Here is an 18,334-nt window from a genome sequence, read left to right as displayed (position 1 = left end):
AAATGGTAAAATACCCAGGATAATATACATTATAAAGATACATTTTTTAATACATTGGAAGATGGTTGTTAAAAAGATAGATATTTTATACTAAAAATCTTGAGTATATTAATGGAAGATATTGAAGTTGTAAATAAGAAAATATTTGAAAAATTAAGTGTTTTTCACATCCTAACATTGTGGAACATTAGATGGATCCTCATTAATATCAGCATTAAACCAAAAGTCATAGCAATTGCAATCAATAATAGCGAGAAATGAACAAAAAGACAAGAAGTAAGGTGCATAGAATATATTGCCTTTTATTACTGAATAGTTTTTAGATTGAAAAATACAAGTACAGTGTCTCTGTATTTTTTCAATCTGATTCAAAGTTATGGATGCTGTTTTTATTCACAGAAAATACTTTTTACTCACACTGTTCATCAAAATGCACATTTTTTAAAACATGGCCACCATTTCACTGAAATCTTTATTTTTGCATAGTAGTTTAAATGACATTGGCAAAGCTGTCAAGATTGTTTGCTTTTTAATTATGACTTGTACTGGAATGATAGATAAGAAAGACACTTCTGGGCTTGTGCTTAGTGTTTCTCCGACAATAAGAAAGACCAACTGATAGTCATAGTGAAAACCGGAGTTTTTAATTTCTACTTCTGCACTACTAAGTTTCATGTTTCTCCTTAGGTAGTCTACAAACAGGCCAACTCAATGTAGATTTAATCTAAAAATGTTTAATTTAAAGGAGTTTAATAATGACATTATGTATATTCTTCTAATTTTATTCATGTTTCTTTAATTAGAAACAGCTGTATACAATGCAAGATTAATGCAGAAAAGCATGTATAAGCCAACATGATAAAATAGACTTCATCAGTTAAGTAGTATTTATAGCCAAATTCATTTGATTGATTCATTAAATAAATTTTAATTTTGAAGAAAATATCATTAACCACAAATTTAAAAGATGGCACATAATAGTTCCATTTAGAAATATAATGAGCTACTTTATAAATTTCATTTAAGTATTATTTAACCACTTTAAATGCATAATAAAAATTCAAGTGATCTCAAAAATGCAGAGTAGATTAGTTCCATACAAACACAAATCACAAATCATAGCAATTAGAGGCACCATGAGAAGTTCTTCTGTACATTTCCTTAATCCAGCTCAGATCTTAAAACTGCTATTATAGCAAAAATCATTATATTTTGACATTCACAGAAAGGAGATTCATACATTATTCTTCTTAGTACAACGTGTCTACATTTATGGAACTCTGTTCCTGTCTTTTGTACTTGAACATTTTTAACTTCTAGCTCAACTGATATTGCAATTTTATATAGTATGAAAACTTTTGTTTTACATTCATGAATAATATATTTTTAAACATTAGTTATAAATGTACCATATAAAACATCCCTGTTTGATATATCAGTGAAATATAATATAAAATGTTATATAAAAATCATCATTCTTAAGACAAATCTTGCCTAGATTTTGTTAAGATATTGGAGAAGATGCTGCTGCTTGATGATTCAATAGTTATCTCCTGGTCTTCCTTATTAACAAGCAAGTGGTATAATTTGGTGAAATTTATAATGGTTCAAGCCAAGTATAAGATGTTTGTATTCCTCTGTGCCAATAACAGGTGTAGCTATGAGTACATGATTTTTTTTTTTTTTAGTTAGAAGTAAGAAGAGATTTCTTTGGGGTCTTTTATAAGGACATTTTCCTCCTGACAAAGAAAAAGGGTTATGAGACAATCATTTCTCCTATTCCTTTCCTTTCTGCTGGGAACTCTCACCAGCCAAGGCAAAAAATCTGGATCTAGCATAGCTCACTCAGAATCATAGAAAGCATTAGAATAAGATTAATTTTTCAAAGATAGAGAGGGGGAGAAAAAGGCTTGCATTCAAGAAGAGCAATCACAGTTCCTTTGACTATTGGCTATTCATTAAGAATAACACAACCTCAAAATCTTTACTCTTCATCACAGTTTCTGTTATTGCAGCCAAAAATATTTCTTTATTATATGACTTTTATTTATTAATTTATGTCTTTGTCTTTATCTTTTATTTTTCCTGTAACAAAATGAACAATTTTGAGTTGCATAAACTTAAAAAAGCATAACTTTATTTATGTTTCTTAATCATTTTTTAAAGATTTTATTTATTTATTTTTAGAGAGAAGGGGAAGGGAGTGAGAAAGAGGGAGAGAAACATCAACATGTGGTTATCTCTTGAGCACTGCTCACTGGGGACCTGGTCTGCAACCCAGGCATGTGCCCTGACTAGGAATGGAACAGGCAACCCCTTTGGTTTGAAGGCCGGTACTCAATCCATGGAGCCACATCAATCATTTTGAATTAATGTGCATGTTTATAAAAAGCGAAATAATAATTTAGAAAGATAATACAATAGTACTCATGTTAATATTTGATGTATCTATAGTTTCTATATCTATAATTTCCCAGCATACAGAATACACAAATATAAGCTCCTGAAATGGGTTTTCTTCAACGGTGACTATATAGTTTTATGCTAACACATGTAGTTGCATTATCTAAGTTTTAAAATTAGCTTATCTGTAGAGCAGTTTCAGTTTCACAGCAAAATTGAGCAAAAAGTACACAGGTTTCCAAATACCCCCTAACACAACACGTGCATACCCACCCCCCACTATTGACATCTCGTACCACCGTGGTATGTTTGTTACAGTTGGTGAACCTACATCAATGGTCATTCTACATTGTTGTCACCCAAACTGTGTAGTTTATTAATATTCATTTTAATGTGTAGTACATTCATAGATTTTTAAAAATATATAGTGACATGTATCCATTGTAGCATCGTTCAGAATAACTTCACTGCCCTGAAAATTCTCTGTGTTTTGTCTACTACTGCAACTACTGATTTTTTTATGTCTCATAGATTTTGTTTTCGTAGTTGCAATTGTTCATTATGTAGCCTTTTCAGATTGGCTTCTTTCATTCAATAATATGCATTTAAATTTCCTCTATGTTCTTTTATGACTTTATAGCTTGTTTCTCCTTAGTGCTGAGCAATATTCCCTAGTCCAGATGTATTAGAATTTATAATCCATTTACCTACAGAAGGTCATCTGGCTGCTTCCAAGTTCTGTAAGTTATGAACAATGCTATCATAAACATTTTTCTGCAGATTTTTGTGTATACATGAGTGTACAATTCATTTGGGTAAATACTAGGGTGTGCAATTACTGTCATTTAGCAAGAGTATTCTTAATTTTAAAAGAAACTTCTTCACTGTCTTTCAAAGTGATTGTACCACCAGTTTGCATTCTTACCAGCAGTGACTGAGTGTTCCTGTGGCTTCACATCCTTGCCAGCATTTGGTGTTCTCAGATTTCTGGATTTTGGTCAATCTAGTGATTATAGTAGTGTTTCATTGTTGCTTTAATTTCACATTCCCATGTGCTATATGATATGGAACATCTTGTCATATGATTAATTTCCCTCTGCATATTTTGTTTAGTTAGTTGCCTGTTCAGTTCTTTTGTCCATTGCTTATTGGGTTGTGTTTTTTTTGTTGTTGTTTTTGTTTTTTGCAAGTATATTCTCACAGGCTGTGAGTTGTCTTCTCATTCTCTTTACATTGTTTTTTTTTTTTAGAATGAAAATATTTACTTTTAATGAAGTTCATCGATCAATTATTTTTGCATGGACTATGCCTTTGGTATTGTATCTAAAAAGTCATTGACAAATGCATCTAGATTTTCTCCTGTTACTTTTTATGGCATTTACAGTTTTATATCTAACATGTAGGTCTTTATCCATTTTGAGTTAGTTTTTGTAGAGGTATGCAGTCTGTTTCTAGATTCTTTTTTATTTATTATTTTTTCCATGCATTATGTCCAGTTTAGCACCATTTATTAAGGACTATCTTTTGTCCATTGTATTGCCTTTACTGTTTTGTTAAAGGTGCTATGTTTATATGGGCTATTTTGGGGCTCTATTCAAATTTTTTTTTAAATTTTTACATTTGTCTAATATCTCCAAAATTGTGAAATGTTTTGCTTGTTTCTTATTTTTATAAGCTTTTACATTGTATTATCACAATATATTTTATGAGATATTTATTGCATTTAGGATTAAAATAGAATTTTAGAGTATAAATTCTACAGACACACACAATTACACAAAATGCATAGTTCTTTTATTTATCCCAGTTGCTAAACAATATGTGCCAATCTGTAGTTAAAATACCATTAAAAACACTTTTTTCCTTGGTAAGAATAACACACAGCTAATTTATTGTTTATATATTAGTTATTTCAAATTTATTATTTGGGACAAAATTCTAAAGAGATCTGATGTTTAAAGATATTTTAAGAGTTGTCCATATGCTCATTTTTCTTAAAAAATAATTATGAGCAATACTTGTGTATTTAAGGAGAACAATGCATTTTTGTTATAGCAAATAATTGGGGCAGATGGACTGACATGGTTAAAAAAACTTCTTGATAAATAAATTTTCAGAGACTTGACCTTTAACAAGGAGTTAATGCTTTCTGAAGCTCAGTTTCCTTGTGGATAAAATGTGATTAATATTGACTATCTTATTGATTTGGTATAAATAATCATTTATAACAAATTAATACATTAAAACATTTATTTTTTTCCTCTTTGTATTGACAGTCTACTACATATGCTTCACTGCACCCATCAAGATATGACTTAAACACGTATTTTCAATTAGGGTCCTAGCTAGCTCGATTGGTGTGGTTATAGGACTTGATCTAATGTATTTGTGAGAGCTGGCTAAGCATTCTGATTAAGCAGTCGTTTTATGGCTCTTTTCTTTACATCTCATACTAGAGTTTAGTCTGCAAGAGGAGTTGGACAGAGAGAAAGGATGTAAGAGAACAAGAACCGGCTGGAGTTTATGATGATAAACTGGAAACTATGTCAATGTTTTAGCCTCTGACCTTATTAATATACCAGTAAGTATCCTGCAGAAGCCCTTCATAAGAGAGCTTAACATATTCACCAAACATACATGTAGAAAAGTTTCCGGAAGGCTCTAAAGGAAAGTGAAACAGTGTAGGTCCAGACCCTTTTTGGCCAGTGATGTAAGAAATCATACAGCTTAAAACCTGCTGCTTAACCTCTGCCATTCAGATCAAGAACAAGGCTCTCTCTTGTGACCCATCCTAACCTGAAACACACAGGAAAGAGAATTCCTGGAAATGTATTCTGATTTAGTCAAGCTGGCATATTAAAAAGCATATGATTTGACTTTTGGTGATGAGTTCAAAATGTCACACATCATGTATCAAATGTACATTTAAAACCTACATAATCTTATTAACAAAAGTTACCCCAAGAAATTTTATTTAAAAAAGCATATGATTGCCAACTTGGCACTTATACCTATTTCTTAAAACATATTTTATTTCCAAATACAGAAGAGAAAAAGTCATCCTTCTACCTAACACCGTGCAACTCTCCTGATAATAGAAAACACAGTGGCTTTCTCCTTAGAAGAGGCTGCTATAAACCTGTTTTTCTTTGGGTGATGTTCATTTTCTTTCCTAACTAATTCACACTCTCATTTAATATTGTATAATTTACATACAGAGATAAAAAATGAATTACAATCAATAGACCTTATGTTACATGAAAAAGAAGAAAACAAATATTTAGTGAACATATATACAAATATATAATACCAAGATAAAGATGAAATACTCATACTATTACAGTTTTCATTTATAAAAGTGGTCACATGAAGAGAGGTCATATATATACTGTAAAATTATTAAGGTGATTATTTAAAATGATTTACATACAATTTACATACAGTTTTATTGATGTCCAATTGATATACAAAAATATACATATATACAATTTGATGATTTTGGCATATGCCCACACCTGAGATAGTATCACCAAGAGTTAAGGTCACACACTTACATTTCCTCCAATACTTTCCTTATAAACTGGTAACATAATACTTTGAAAATGTTCTCATAGATAAAAGATAACAGAGTAATGGTTGCCAGAGGGAAGGAGGGCTGGGGGACTGGGTGAAAAAGGTGAAGAGATTGAGCAGTACAGATTGTAGATACAAATTAGTTATGTAAAGTACAGCATGGGGAATATAATAAATAATATTGTCGTAAATAAGTATTAAAGTATGGTGCCACTTGGGTACTAGAAATGTCAAGGAAAGACATTGTCAAATTCATAATTGTCTAACCACAATGCTGTACACTTCCAACTAACACAGAATAATAGAGAATGTAAATTTTAATTTTAAAATTTTATTTAAAAAACACTTAAAAAGTAAACATTAAATACAATAGAAAACACTGTTGAAAATGTTTAAGCCAGGATGAGACGTATATTTGGTTGCTTTTAATTTTTGGTGCTGTAGCATATCTGTATTTTTATTACTTTATTTTCATCTCTGAATAATTATCCAAACATATGGAGTTATCTCTGAATTAGAAATTACTGGAAAATGATTATTTTTAATTGTTTACTGTTTTGCATGGATATGTATTTATTTTATTTTTATTTATTTTAATTTTATTCTTTACACTATTACAGATGATCCCAATACCTCCCCCACTTTGCCGACCTCTCCCCTGCTCTTGCCCCACCTTCCCTCTGTCCATCACCGTACGGTTGTGTGTCTATGGTTACGTATATACGATCTTCAGCTAATCACTTAGTTGCGGATGGAAGCAGAGTCCATGCAGTGTCATGAGAGAAAACATTTTTAAAGGGAGGATGAGATCTGGTGGTAAGATTTATTTGGGTGCTCGATGAAAAATCAAAAGGGTGCCCCTTCGTTTCCAATGTTCCATTTCCTTCTTTCCCCCCAAGGAAAAAGTTTAAGCGTCTTCAGCAAGGCCAAGAAAGGCCAGGGTCCAGTTTCTGTTTCATGTTAAGTCCACTGGAGCCTGCGCAGTGTGCTGCGGGCCCTGGTAGCCCCGGAACCCTCGTGGTTGTGTGTTCCTGGGTGAGAGAGGGAACGCACAGAAAGACTGGGTGAGTGCAGGTCAGAGAGGCAGAGAGAGTGTGTGTGAGAGAGAGAGATGGGAGGAAAAGAGAGAGAGGGCTTCTTTGTTTCTTGGTGTTGTAACTAGAAGCTTTGTCAAAATAACCAATGAACTTCCCAATATTTTGCAGGCTTTTGATGGATCCACCTCCCAGTTAGACTGACAGGTCTCTATGGTCAAGCACCTCCCCCTACGCTCCCCAACAATCTGCTAGCGGTGCAGATTTCCTGTGCTTCTGGGATTAAGTTTCCAATGCTTCAGTGCCCTGGAGTGTGTGAATGAGTCTGTAAATGCTGTAGCTTCCTGGCTAAACAAGCAGGCTTATGCTCTTCTCTTGACTAACTCAATGTCTAATCCCTTTTGCTCTCTTTTTTATTATTAAGTGTGTAACTACCTAAGACAGCACCTTCTTCTTCTTTCCTCTCTGAGCTGTCAGAAAATTTTTACAAGATTATATTTCTTTACATACTAGCAACTTTTCCCTGAAATCTGTTTTTAATAAAAATCAATGAAAAGACAATATTTAATCAAGATAGATTTGCTGTATTGCAAATCAAACTGCAATTTATTCCAATGATGCCTGCATTTGTATATTTAATTAGAAAATGAAATTATCCAGAATAATCCATGTTGTGACAATAATGATCTACTATATTAGTCAAGTAGCAACTATAAGTGGCAAAAATACTAATGAAATGTGGTCTTGTGTTGTGTCCAACAACCCCAGGGAATTTTTTTTCTGATTCCACAAAACAGTCACACACGATGTAGGAACAGGCTCTGGCTTGGTCTGCGGCACCTACTCAGTTTAGAAAAATGTTTGTGCTCCATAGATGTCTGGTGGCCAGGACAGCACTGTTTTTACTGGCAGGAGAACGTTTCTTGAGACTATAGCAGAGTTGGGTTTGTATTTGGAGAAATTAATAGTTGCACACTGGATGTAGATCTAGGTTTAAAAAATTGTATTGTATTATTCATATTCTGGTTTATATATAACTATATATCCCAGAAAATATACTTATTGTTCTAAAGTCCTTTAGGTGAGACTTTAATATAAGTAAATATCATTAAAAAGCTAAAATCAACAAATAAACAATAGCAGAAGTCATCCAAAATGATATTGACAGATTGATTATATTTCTAGTAGTCATTTTGCTTGGAATTGTTCTAACCCACAATCTGCATGTCTTCATAACTGTTACACCTTTTTGTTGTAAGAAACTAGAATAGTTAAAAAAGACATTAATTTATTTTTGTGTTACGACAAAAATCCGAGAAAGCTCACACATTGCTCTCTCATAAATTTGCTTCTCAGGCAATATTTTAAGGTTCACAACTTTTTTGGGATATCTTGCAGCAATTATTTAGTTTGAATATCTTTATCAAATAACAGAAGATACTATATAGCAGATTGCATTTTTCACACTTTTGCCTACATATATGTATGAATATCTTACTTCTTCCTAAAATAAATCTCATCCTTTGCCAGCATCTGTAAAATCTTGTAGTGTAATACAGCTTAATGGCAACTAAGTTCATTTCATGATTAACTGCTGTATTTAAAGCACTAGAAAAAACAGGAAAATTTTAATGTAAACTTAAATTTTGAACATATTTCCATACATGAACATGGTTAAGACTATATTGCACTTAAAAGCTTACAACACATATTTTGTCGTTTTAAAGAAATTAGAATGCATTTAGATTAATGTTTTATTGTTCTAAGCAAAAGCCTACTTAATTAGGGAGCAATGCTAACCTTACTGCGTTTACTGTTTTAAACATCTTCTAAAAGTTACTGTAATCACTAGTTATTGTTGAAGCATCATTACAAACCTCCCTGTCACCTCGTCTCTTTAGGAGAGATGCTAAGAAAAGATGCATAAAAGCAGATTTAAAAATGGTGTCAATAAAACCACTAGAGTTATATTTGCACAGTAAAGGCATCAAAATAAACAGATGGTTCCTTTTCCTTTCTTGAAGGTAAAATTCATTGAATATTTACTTTCTCTTTAATTATAAGCTTCATTGTTTAGGGCAACTTTGAACCAAAAGACATTACATATAATTCATAATTCTCAGATTGAAGCAGGGTGCAACCAAGAGGAGGGCCCCAAGAAGGGATTTGTAATGGGGTCCAGAACTCAAGGTGTCCAGGAAATATTAGAAAAATATATATAGGGTGTCCTCACCCCCACAAGCCTGCACCAGAGGGGATGGAACACATGGAACAGGGCCATTCAGAGCTGTTTTGGGTAGCAAGAGCTTTGCAGCTAACCCCTGGCACTGTCATTTAACATATCCATAACCTTTAACTGGTTTCATGGATGTGTTAAATAGCTGTGGCCATGCTTTGAGCCAGGGGGATGGGAGCGAATTCCACCCAAGATGTAACTGGGAAGCAACTCCCCCTGGTTACAGGGCCTGTGGGAGAGCTTGGAGATGGTTGGCTCCATGCCATGGGGCCACACCTGCCCGGACTTACAATGGCAGCCCAGTAAAGCTGGAAGAATACGGGGATACTGGCAGGTGTAACTGATTGTGGGAGGAGTCAGAAATGGGGCTGCAAAGGAAGATGGGCGCTGGGATTTAAACCTAGACGTGGCAGCCGTAGAGGAGAGGACCACGCAGTTCTGAGGGGAAAGGAAGAAGACCACGAGGTTCTGAAGTAAATAGGGGGCCACGCGGTTCTGGAGTGAATAGGAAGGACCATGTGGTTCTGAAAGAAAGGAGAGAGGACCATGTGGTTTTGGGGTGCTTCTTTTTGCCACGCGGCATAGGCAGCAGGAGAGACTTTGCCGGGAAGAAAAGGGGAGAAAGGACTCTTGCTGGTGGGCCGTGAGAAGGTGCCACATGGCTTTGGATTAACTGGAGATTGCGGCAGCCACACCGCTGATGGTGCCCGGAGCCTGAATCACGGACTTCTACTTCTTTTCCTGAGATACGGTACCCCGGACTGGGCAGAGGAAGAGGGAAGGACTGTGCATCTGTGGGTATTCTAGAGGACTTTAGTATCTTATTGAAGACATTAAGTCATTACTCTAAGTCTGTGTAACTTTTAAGTAAATAATTCCTTTCCTTTTCACCAGTCTCTGGCATCAAGAGAGGTCTTTCCTCTGGCGGCGGGCATTTCAAACCTAGCAGGTGTGCGTGGGGTGGGGGGGGAACCTCCAGAGACAGAAAAGGGGGGATCCTTTCTGTAATAATTTATTGTGAACCACACCCCGCCTGCTCTGTTACAAGATCACTGCACTTTTTGAAAAAAAAAATAGCCTAGTATTTGGATAACAAATAAGATCGAGCATAGTATTTGACTCAAAACTATAGATTATTGTTGCATTTAGTTTATGTGAAAGTTGTTTCTTTTTTTTGCTATATTAAGAGCTTCTTTTGAACAGAACATCTTATATCATTTGTTTCTACAAGTCACATGTCCTCTTGCAGCTCATTTGTAAAACATATATGAGAATATTTAAAATGCATTGTTTCCCTAAGTATCAAATGTGGTGATATGCATTAACCAAATATACCAGATCATACTCTAAAGACCACAGACTTTTAAAAGTAAATTAACAGTAAGGAGTTTAAAAGTGAACATATGAACCCCATTGAACACATCCCCAGCACTCCCTACCTATGTTTGACTAAAGAATAAAGGGTACGTTGGCTGTCTTAGAAATGCTCCAGGGACGGAGGCAGGAGGACCAGGAGGAACTGATGCTGCACCTACAGGCAGACTGAGCTGGGACCCACTGCAGCTCAGGGGGAGGCAAGAATGGGGTTTTTAAAAGAAAAAGTGCTGGGTTTGTGGGGGGAATGAGGAAAAGGTTAGTCTCTTGTTCTTCTGGGTGGGTGCTTCAGGGTTTCAGAATGTGAGTGGGGACAGTGGGTTAGGTAAGGGCCAGGCTGCCCCCAGGTATGGGAGGGTCAGTCTGACCACCGGCCATGGTGGCTGGAGCCAGATGTCTATTGCGTGAGGTGGGAGAGAGTTCCCATGGAGCCGCAGGCTACCAAGTAGGTCGGGATAACTGAGTCGTGGGTGGTCCAGCGGGTCGGAAAACTGACGGGATCATGGGCAGTCTGGAGGGCTGGGATCCTGGCCTGACCCTTTCAGGCTGTTGGGTGCCAAATACTGAAAATCTTTATTAAGCCTAATAGTGGTTTGGGGTATACTTTCCCCATCAATATTGATAGGAAATTTGAAAATAATATTGATGAATCCTTGCATGGACCTGAAGAGGATTATAATGTTCCTCAAATTAATAACCCCTCTACCCATTGTCATATTAAGTGGATAATCTCAATTATTAGATGTCAAAAATATTTCAATGAAAGTGAAACAAATTTTACAATAAAATTTGACAATATATGTGTAACCAAACTGTCTGAAAACGTGTGGAAATCAGAAAGGGCAAGCTAGTCCATTCACAACAGGAGAGACTCCAGTTCATTTCTATCTGTAATGTTGAGGGTTCCTTCAGAGGTTGAGGTATGACTGGTAGAAGGCGTACTGCTTGGAGGGGGATGGGCTTTGTGAGTCCTGCTCACAGAGCAGGGTCTCTCAGTGCTTTTTCTTGGAAATTGGGATGCGTGTGTGTGTATGAGATGAGGTGCACTCTCACACAATGTCTTTATAACAGTAACCCCAGCTCAGCCAGCCACTGTGTTGAAAATGAGGTTAAGAAGATAGAGACCCAGAGAATGTTAGATGAGGTTTCTGGTCAGCAAAAAAATAAAACTGAAAAAAAGAAAAAGAAATCAGTGAATGAAAAAAGGTCTCAGTAAGGTAAGCAAGGTAGGAGGCTTTACTGATGAGGTCCTCCCAGAGGTAGTCCATTTTGTCATGGTCAGGGAGGCCTCTGCAGCCTGCTAATGTTGGCATCAAGCGAAAGTGTTTCGCCTGTATTGCATTTCAATATGAACATAGGTGACGAAGTCTGTCCAGAAAGTATCCAGCCTCATGACATAAGAAACATTGTACATAGAACAATGATGTTTCAGTTCCCTTCAAAGTAGGCATCTTGGGGTTCTAATCCTCAGCAGCTGCCCTGTTGTATTTTCCTGAATCTCATAGATGGTCTGAAATTCCCTTCCAAAGGTGATTTTAGTTTTGGGAAAAACCTGAAGTCACAAGGTGTCATATCTGGGCTGCAGGGGCCTAAGCCACTTAGGTGATATGACATTTCACCCAAACACTCTGTGGGACAAGTGATACGTGAGCAGGAGTATTGTGTGATGAAGCTGCCAATCACCACTTGCCCATAAGGACAACCGCACAGTACACATGCTCATTCAACCGCATCTACCACCCTGCCTAGTGCAGTGAAGCCATAGTTGTTCACACACGAGCATTCCAGTCCACAGTCCTTGGCTCACTGGTTACATCGATGTCACGCAAACTATTCTCCTTATCTTAACAATGGCTGGACTTTTTCCAGACAGACCTCACTTATCTTAAAGCAGGGAGCAGTAATCTTTCTGGTTTATATGTATATCCAAGGTCCAATTTTTTAAAGCTAGTAGCAATTATATTTTCTATTTGACATATAGGGGAAAAATATGTTCCAGGAATTCTTGACTAGGATCAGTTATAGAATGATTCCACTTTATGGATTTAGATCTTAGAAATTATGCCAATGGGACAATAAACATCTGAGAGAGGCCCCCACCTGCTCCTCTGTGATTTAAAATTTTATCCCCAAGTATCAGTCCTTTTAACAATACACTCAGTTATTTAATGTGTGTATTATCCATATTATATTTTTAACATACTTAGCAGACTCTTTCACAATACCTAGGTCAATATCAAAAATGTATTATCTGTTAAATTTATGCTTAAATTTAAGGGAGAACATTAATATGATGTATATGATGGTTGGCTTTGGAGTCAGGTAAGTCTTTATAAAGTACTCAAATCTGTCATTACTATGGGTAGGTGCTTCATGATTTCCTAGCCTCAGTTTTACTGGCTTTAAACATTATAACAGGAACTTTAAGGAGATATTTATATTTCCCCTGACCAGGTTACACCAATACACATTCCTTTTGTTACTTATACCAATGTATGTATTCAAAGAAATGTCTATTCTAAGGCTAGAGGTTACAATCAAGGAACAATGAGGATTGAGGAGAATCTAGAAGTTATGTCATGTAATAGAAGATTAAAGTTCTCACAACAGAGAAGAAATTTTAGTAGTTGAAGATAAATTATATTAAATATTGGAAGCATTGCTAAATATTTTCTTTGGAAAACCAAGTGGACTTTTATTGTGAGATAATGAAGAACGTGAAAATGATTGCTCTACATAATCTTTCAGACACTAATATTAAATTATGTAATACAACTTGAATTTGCCTAACTTGATAAAACTCCTGTGTGGAATGGTATGATAGCCACAACTTATTGAAAACAGAAAAACTAGTAAGAATGATTGAGACTTTCCATACGATGAAACGGAAAAATGTGTCACTTTAAATACAAGCCTGTAAACTCAGAGGGAAATATTTTCAAGGTTGTAACTATAAACCATATGAAAAGGTACTATAAGAACTATTTGTTTACCAGAGCAAATTTCTAATCATTGACGTTTAAAGCAAGTTATTTTAGGGATAAACACATGCCAATCATAAAAAATGAGAAGAGTATTAATATTCATAACTCTAAATATAAAGGCATAAAAAGATTAATATAAATATTTTCAGATGAAAAAGAGGCATTGTTGTGTTGGTCTAAATAAGAACATTGTTCAGTGCAGACTATTAAATAAATTATATCTCATGAATTTTGTAAGTTCTCTGAGGAAACATGGTGAAATGAACTTATTCATAGAAACTTGCACCGCCCCTTCATAAGTTAAGCTGTAACTTCCAGTGGCACTGTATTTGGAAATAGGGTCTTTAGGAGTTTTCTAAGGTTACATGAGGCCATAAGGGTGAGACTCTGGTCTGAGGCGACTGTGGGCTTATAAGAAGAGAAAGAGAGAAACACAGCAGCAAGAAGGTGGCCCTGTTCAGGCCCGGAAGATAGGTCTCAGCAGAACCAAACCTGCCAGAACTTTCTTTGAACTTTTCAGCCTTTGGAATTGTGAGAAACGAAACTGCTGTTTAAGCCCCCTGGTCTATGAAGAGCAATGTAATTTCCATTCAATAAATATTTATAAACTTATTGCATTCAAGACATTCCATGAAGTGCTAAGACACTTGACATGTGTTATTCTTCATTAAGTGTGAGTAATTAAAAATACATACAGTTTTACCTTATCTTACCAAAGAAAAGAATAGTTCAAAGGATAGAAGCCTATGTAAACATATATGTACAAAAGCCCAGAAACATTGATAAATATCAACTTTTTCCATGCATGTATTCACATGTGTGTTTGTGTGGAGAGAGAGAGATTGGGACGCCTGGGGCAGATATGAATACAGAGTTTTAGAAAATTGGATTATCATTCTATTAGTACTTTGTACAATTATAACATATTTATGCTTTCATAAGCAATAAAATTTTAAATGTCGATGAGCTTGTCTAATTCTTATAGTGATGCCTCATAAAATTCAGGTGTTCTTAAACGGGAGCCCATAACTAAGAAGAATATCAGTACGAAATATCCAAGTTCTTATTTAGAAAGAAAGCATTAAAAGTCCTTAAGTGTACTATAAATAGTATTGGACTCCCGAATCATATTGAAATAAAACACTGGTACAGTGGACACGAGATGTCCCAAACAGAATCAGAAAGGGTCCCTCTTGTTTCACTTACACCAACTGCTTAAGTTCACAAGTGATTGGGTCTTCCCTTTTCACACAAAGGAAACATTATGAGGCAATTTTATGGGTGATTTTCACAATTCAACACCTCATTTTTTACAGAGCTCTCAGCCAATTATTCTCATTTAATGGAAAGAGAGATTTTAGAACTGAACATATTTGAATGATAGCAATATTTCTAAAAATTGCTGGAAAAAAAATGAACCATAAAGGAAAAAAACATATCAACTTTATCAGACTAAAACAAAGCTATTGACTTTTCTGAGGTAATAGCAATGCTATCATTCAAACAGGGTTTTAACTCCAAAAATAATTTTATTCTCCAAATCTCTAATAACTATATTCATTCTATAATGATATGTAGAGATAAGTATGTTGTATGAGAATTTGTATGAGGTAAGAAAAAATTTATTTCTACACATAATTCTTTTTTAATAAGTTTATAAAATACAGTCACAAGATAGATCATGAGACGTTGAACAGGCAGAAGAGGTGTCAGCTCTCTGAGTATGTGAGGGGGAAAAACATACCTATATAACATCTAATATAATTATATGTAATTACATTATATTATATAAAATTATACACATATTTACATTTTTTCAGGAATGATAAATGCCATTATAAAAATCAGACGTAATGTTGTGTAAGACATGAATGGGGAAATCCATCTAAAGAGGTGATTTTCAAGGTAAAATCTGAATGAAAATGGATTCCATGAACCAGAATAGAAAAACAAAGTCATTAAAAAAATAAAAGAGTTTGAGTGGCAATTGGTAAATTATTTTTTTGTGAAAGCCCAATTTGTAAGTAGCTTAGATTTCAGGGGTCATATATGGTCTCTATCACATAATCTTCTCCTTTCATTAAAAGTTCTTTCAAATCTTAAAACCATGCTTACCTCTTGGACTATATAAAAATAGGCCACAGGTAGTATTTACCCTCCAGGCCATGGTTTGCAGACCCATGGATTAGATGAAAAATAGAAGATAAATAGGAGTGCAGTTTAGGGATTAAACAGAAAAGCCAAAATTCAAGATGGTCTAATTCAAAAGTATACTCTCTGGTATTGATTTGTGCTTTTTTTCTATATAAAAAATTTAAATAAAAAAGTAATTTAGAAGTTTAAAAAGAAAAGTTAGTAATTATGAAACAACAATCTTAGTATCTTGCATATACTTCCCTATTTCTCTCTTTTTGGTTTAAAAAAATCAATTTTGTCGACCTGTAAAAAAGTAAATAATGTACACCTATAAAAATTTATTGAAGCACATATATTTTGGACTCTAATGTTTTGACATAGAAATATAACTGAGGGCAAAGTAAAAGTAAGCAGAGAAATGAAATGTCCAAGATTTAGAAAGAAGGATGAGTGAATAAAATGCTCCAACATAAGAATATTGACCCCAAAATATGAACAGAGACATTAAAAAATGAGTGAATAAGTAACAAAGAATCCATAACAAAGATGAAAATCAACCATAAATTATCCCCAGGCTGAATACCTTCACTATTTATCTCAAAAATAGCACCCTTCATTCTTCTGTGGCTTCATTTTTTTGGGGGTAGAAAAAAAGGTAAGTGTGTGAATTACCTTTATATAGCTTCCATAAAAATTACCACAAAATTAGTGGCTTAAAACAATACCTATCTGTGACCTCACAGTCTCCATGGATTGTAAGTCCAGGTAAACACTAGCTTAGGTGGTTCCTCTGCTCTGTGTCTCAAAGACCAATGTAGAGGTGCTGGCAGGGCCATTTTTCTTATGGAAGGCTCTGGGATGTCTTCTGCTTCCAAACTCAGTTAGGTTGCTGGCATAACTAAATTTCAAGCAGTTGTAGCACTGAGGTTCATATTTCCTTGCTGACTGTCTGCTGGAGACCATCCCTACTCCCTAAGGCCTGTCTCAGAACCTTGCCCTTGGGCCTCCTCCATCCTAGGCCTTCTCACTTTGCAGCATCTCTTCTGCTTCTCTTCGTGCTATGTCTTCTTGAATGTGTGCCTGACTATTCTGTTTGTAAGGGTTCAGTAATTAATTGGACCCACCTACATGATGCAGGTTAATCTCCTCATTTTATGGCCCTTAATTTAAGCACATCTACAAAGTCTCTTTTCTCAAGTAAGGCAACACAAGCATAGGTTCTTGGGATTAGGGCATGGAAAATTTGGGAAGCCATGATTCTGACCACCACTCCGCATGTATATGTACATGTATATAAACACATACTCATGTGTACATATTACATATCTGTATATTTATACAAAATATAGACAGATAAACAGAGTTTTAATGGCTTTAATCAGGATTGGGTGATGGCGATTTTTAGAAGAGTGCATGATATTCTCAACTGACTTCACTTATGCCATACATTACGACACAGATTCCTGAAGAGTAAAAAATGAAAAGAAAAAGAAAAATGATCAAAAAACAATTTATCCTAATTGTATATATCCGGACTTGAAAGTAACAAGTCTATCTCCCACAGATTACTGAAAAGGCAAATAATTGTCAAAAGATACTAACATGAACTCCAGAGATTAGATGGGATAAATCCTAACTAAAAGCTGAAAATGATGTACTGTTTTGAGTACTGTTAATTAAAGTGATAATCAAGTAGGGGGTATTGTGGATTATGTGTAAGAGGATGGCAAATTGAATATATGTTTGAAAGTAGGTTTTTATATGGGTGTAGCTCTTAACATAATTTTTTCCATAGCCCTGCCCCACCAAAGTCATAGGAAATTTATACAGATGTATTAGAGTGGAAACAGTTTGCCGCCTATGTAAATACGGTTACCAAAGAAAGAGTGTTCTTAAATTTTGGGGTTTCAACGAGATATTGTCAAAGTCATCTCTTCTGATGTGACTTTTGTGATAAGATGCAAGTTAACTAAAAAGCCAATACATAAATAAAATTGGCAAATGTATTTGTCTACAAAAGGAAAATTAATATCCCATTTTTGATGTTATTATATGTAAATTTACTCCAGGACTGCCTTAACTAATATCAGCATATACTAGAAACATAAAAAATGAAAATTCCTTCAACATAATAATGTCTATTTCTCCACTAAAATAAATGGAAACCTCTCTGCCAGGGACAGAAAATTATAACCACTGCATTTTTTTTTTCAGTTTCTAACTCTTTCCTACTCTTCATGAAGGGAGTAATTTTCTTTTCTTGACAGTTGTTCTTGAAATTCAGTATAAATGTAATTTGTTAGGTTATAAAATCACACAAGTTAAAGCTATTCCTACCAGGGACTACAGATATTCATAGAAAAGAGCGTGTCCAGAACTAATGTTAACTCATTTGAATTAGAATGATCTGGTACATGACTAACAGAAAGAGACTAATGAGTTTTACATGGAGAAATGGATCTGTAGTTTGGAATTAGATATTTCAATGATGAAGAACTTTGGGTAGGAAATATTCAGGAATACAAATAGAGGCCATTTTGCTTGTGTTTGCTTTTTTTATCTCTTTTCTTCCAATTCTGCTGTTTGGACACTTA

General features: G+C 34.9%; 1 pseudogene; it reads left to right on the top strand.

Annotated features, from left to right (window-relative positions):
- LOC112321107 (small ribosomal subunit protein eS6-like) overlaps window positions 1–18,334 on the top strand; it is a 95,140-nt pseudogene that overhangs the window by 75,377 nt on the left and 1,429 nt on the right.

Source organism: Desmodus rotundus, chromosome 1 (genome assembly GCF_022682495.2).
Source record: "Desmodus rotundus isolate HL8 chromosome 1, HLdesRot8A.1, whole genome shotgun sequence".
In the NCBI taxonomy this organism is placed as follows: domain Eukaryota; kingdom Metazoa; phylum Chordata; class Mammalia; order Chiroptera; family Phyllostomidae; genus Desmodus; species Desmodus rotundus.
Note: the sequence above shows the minus strand (reverse complement) of the source record. Positions and strands in the feature narration are given on the sequence as shown.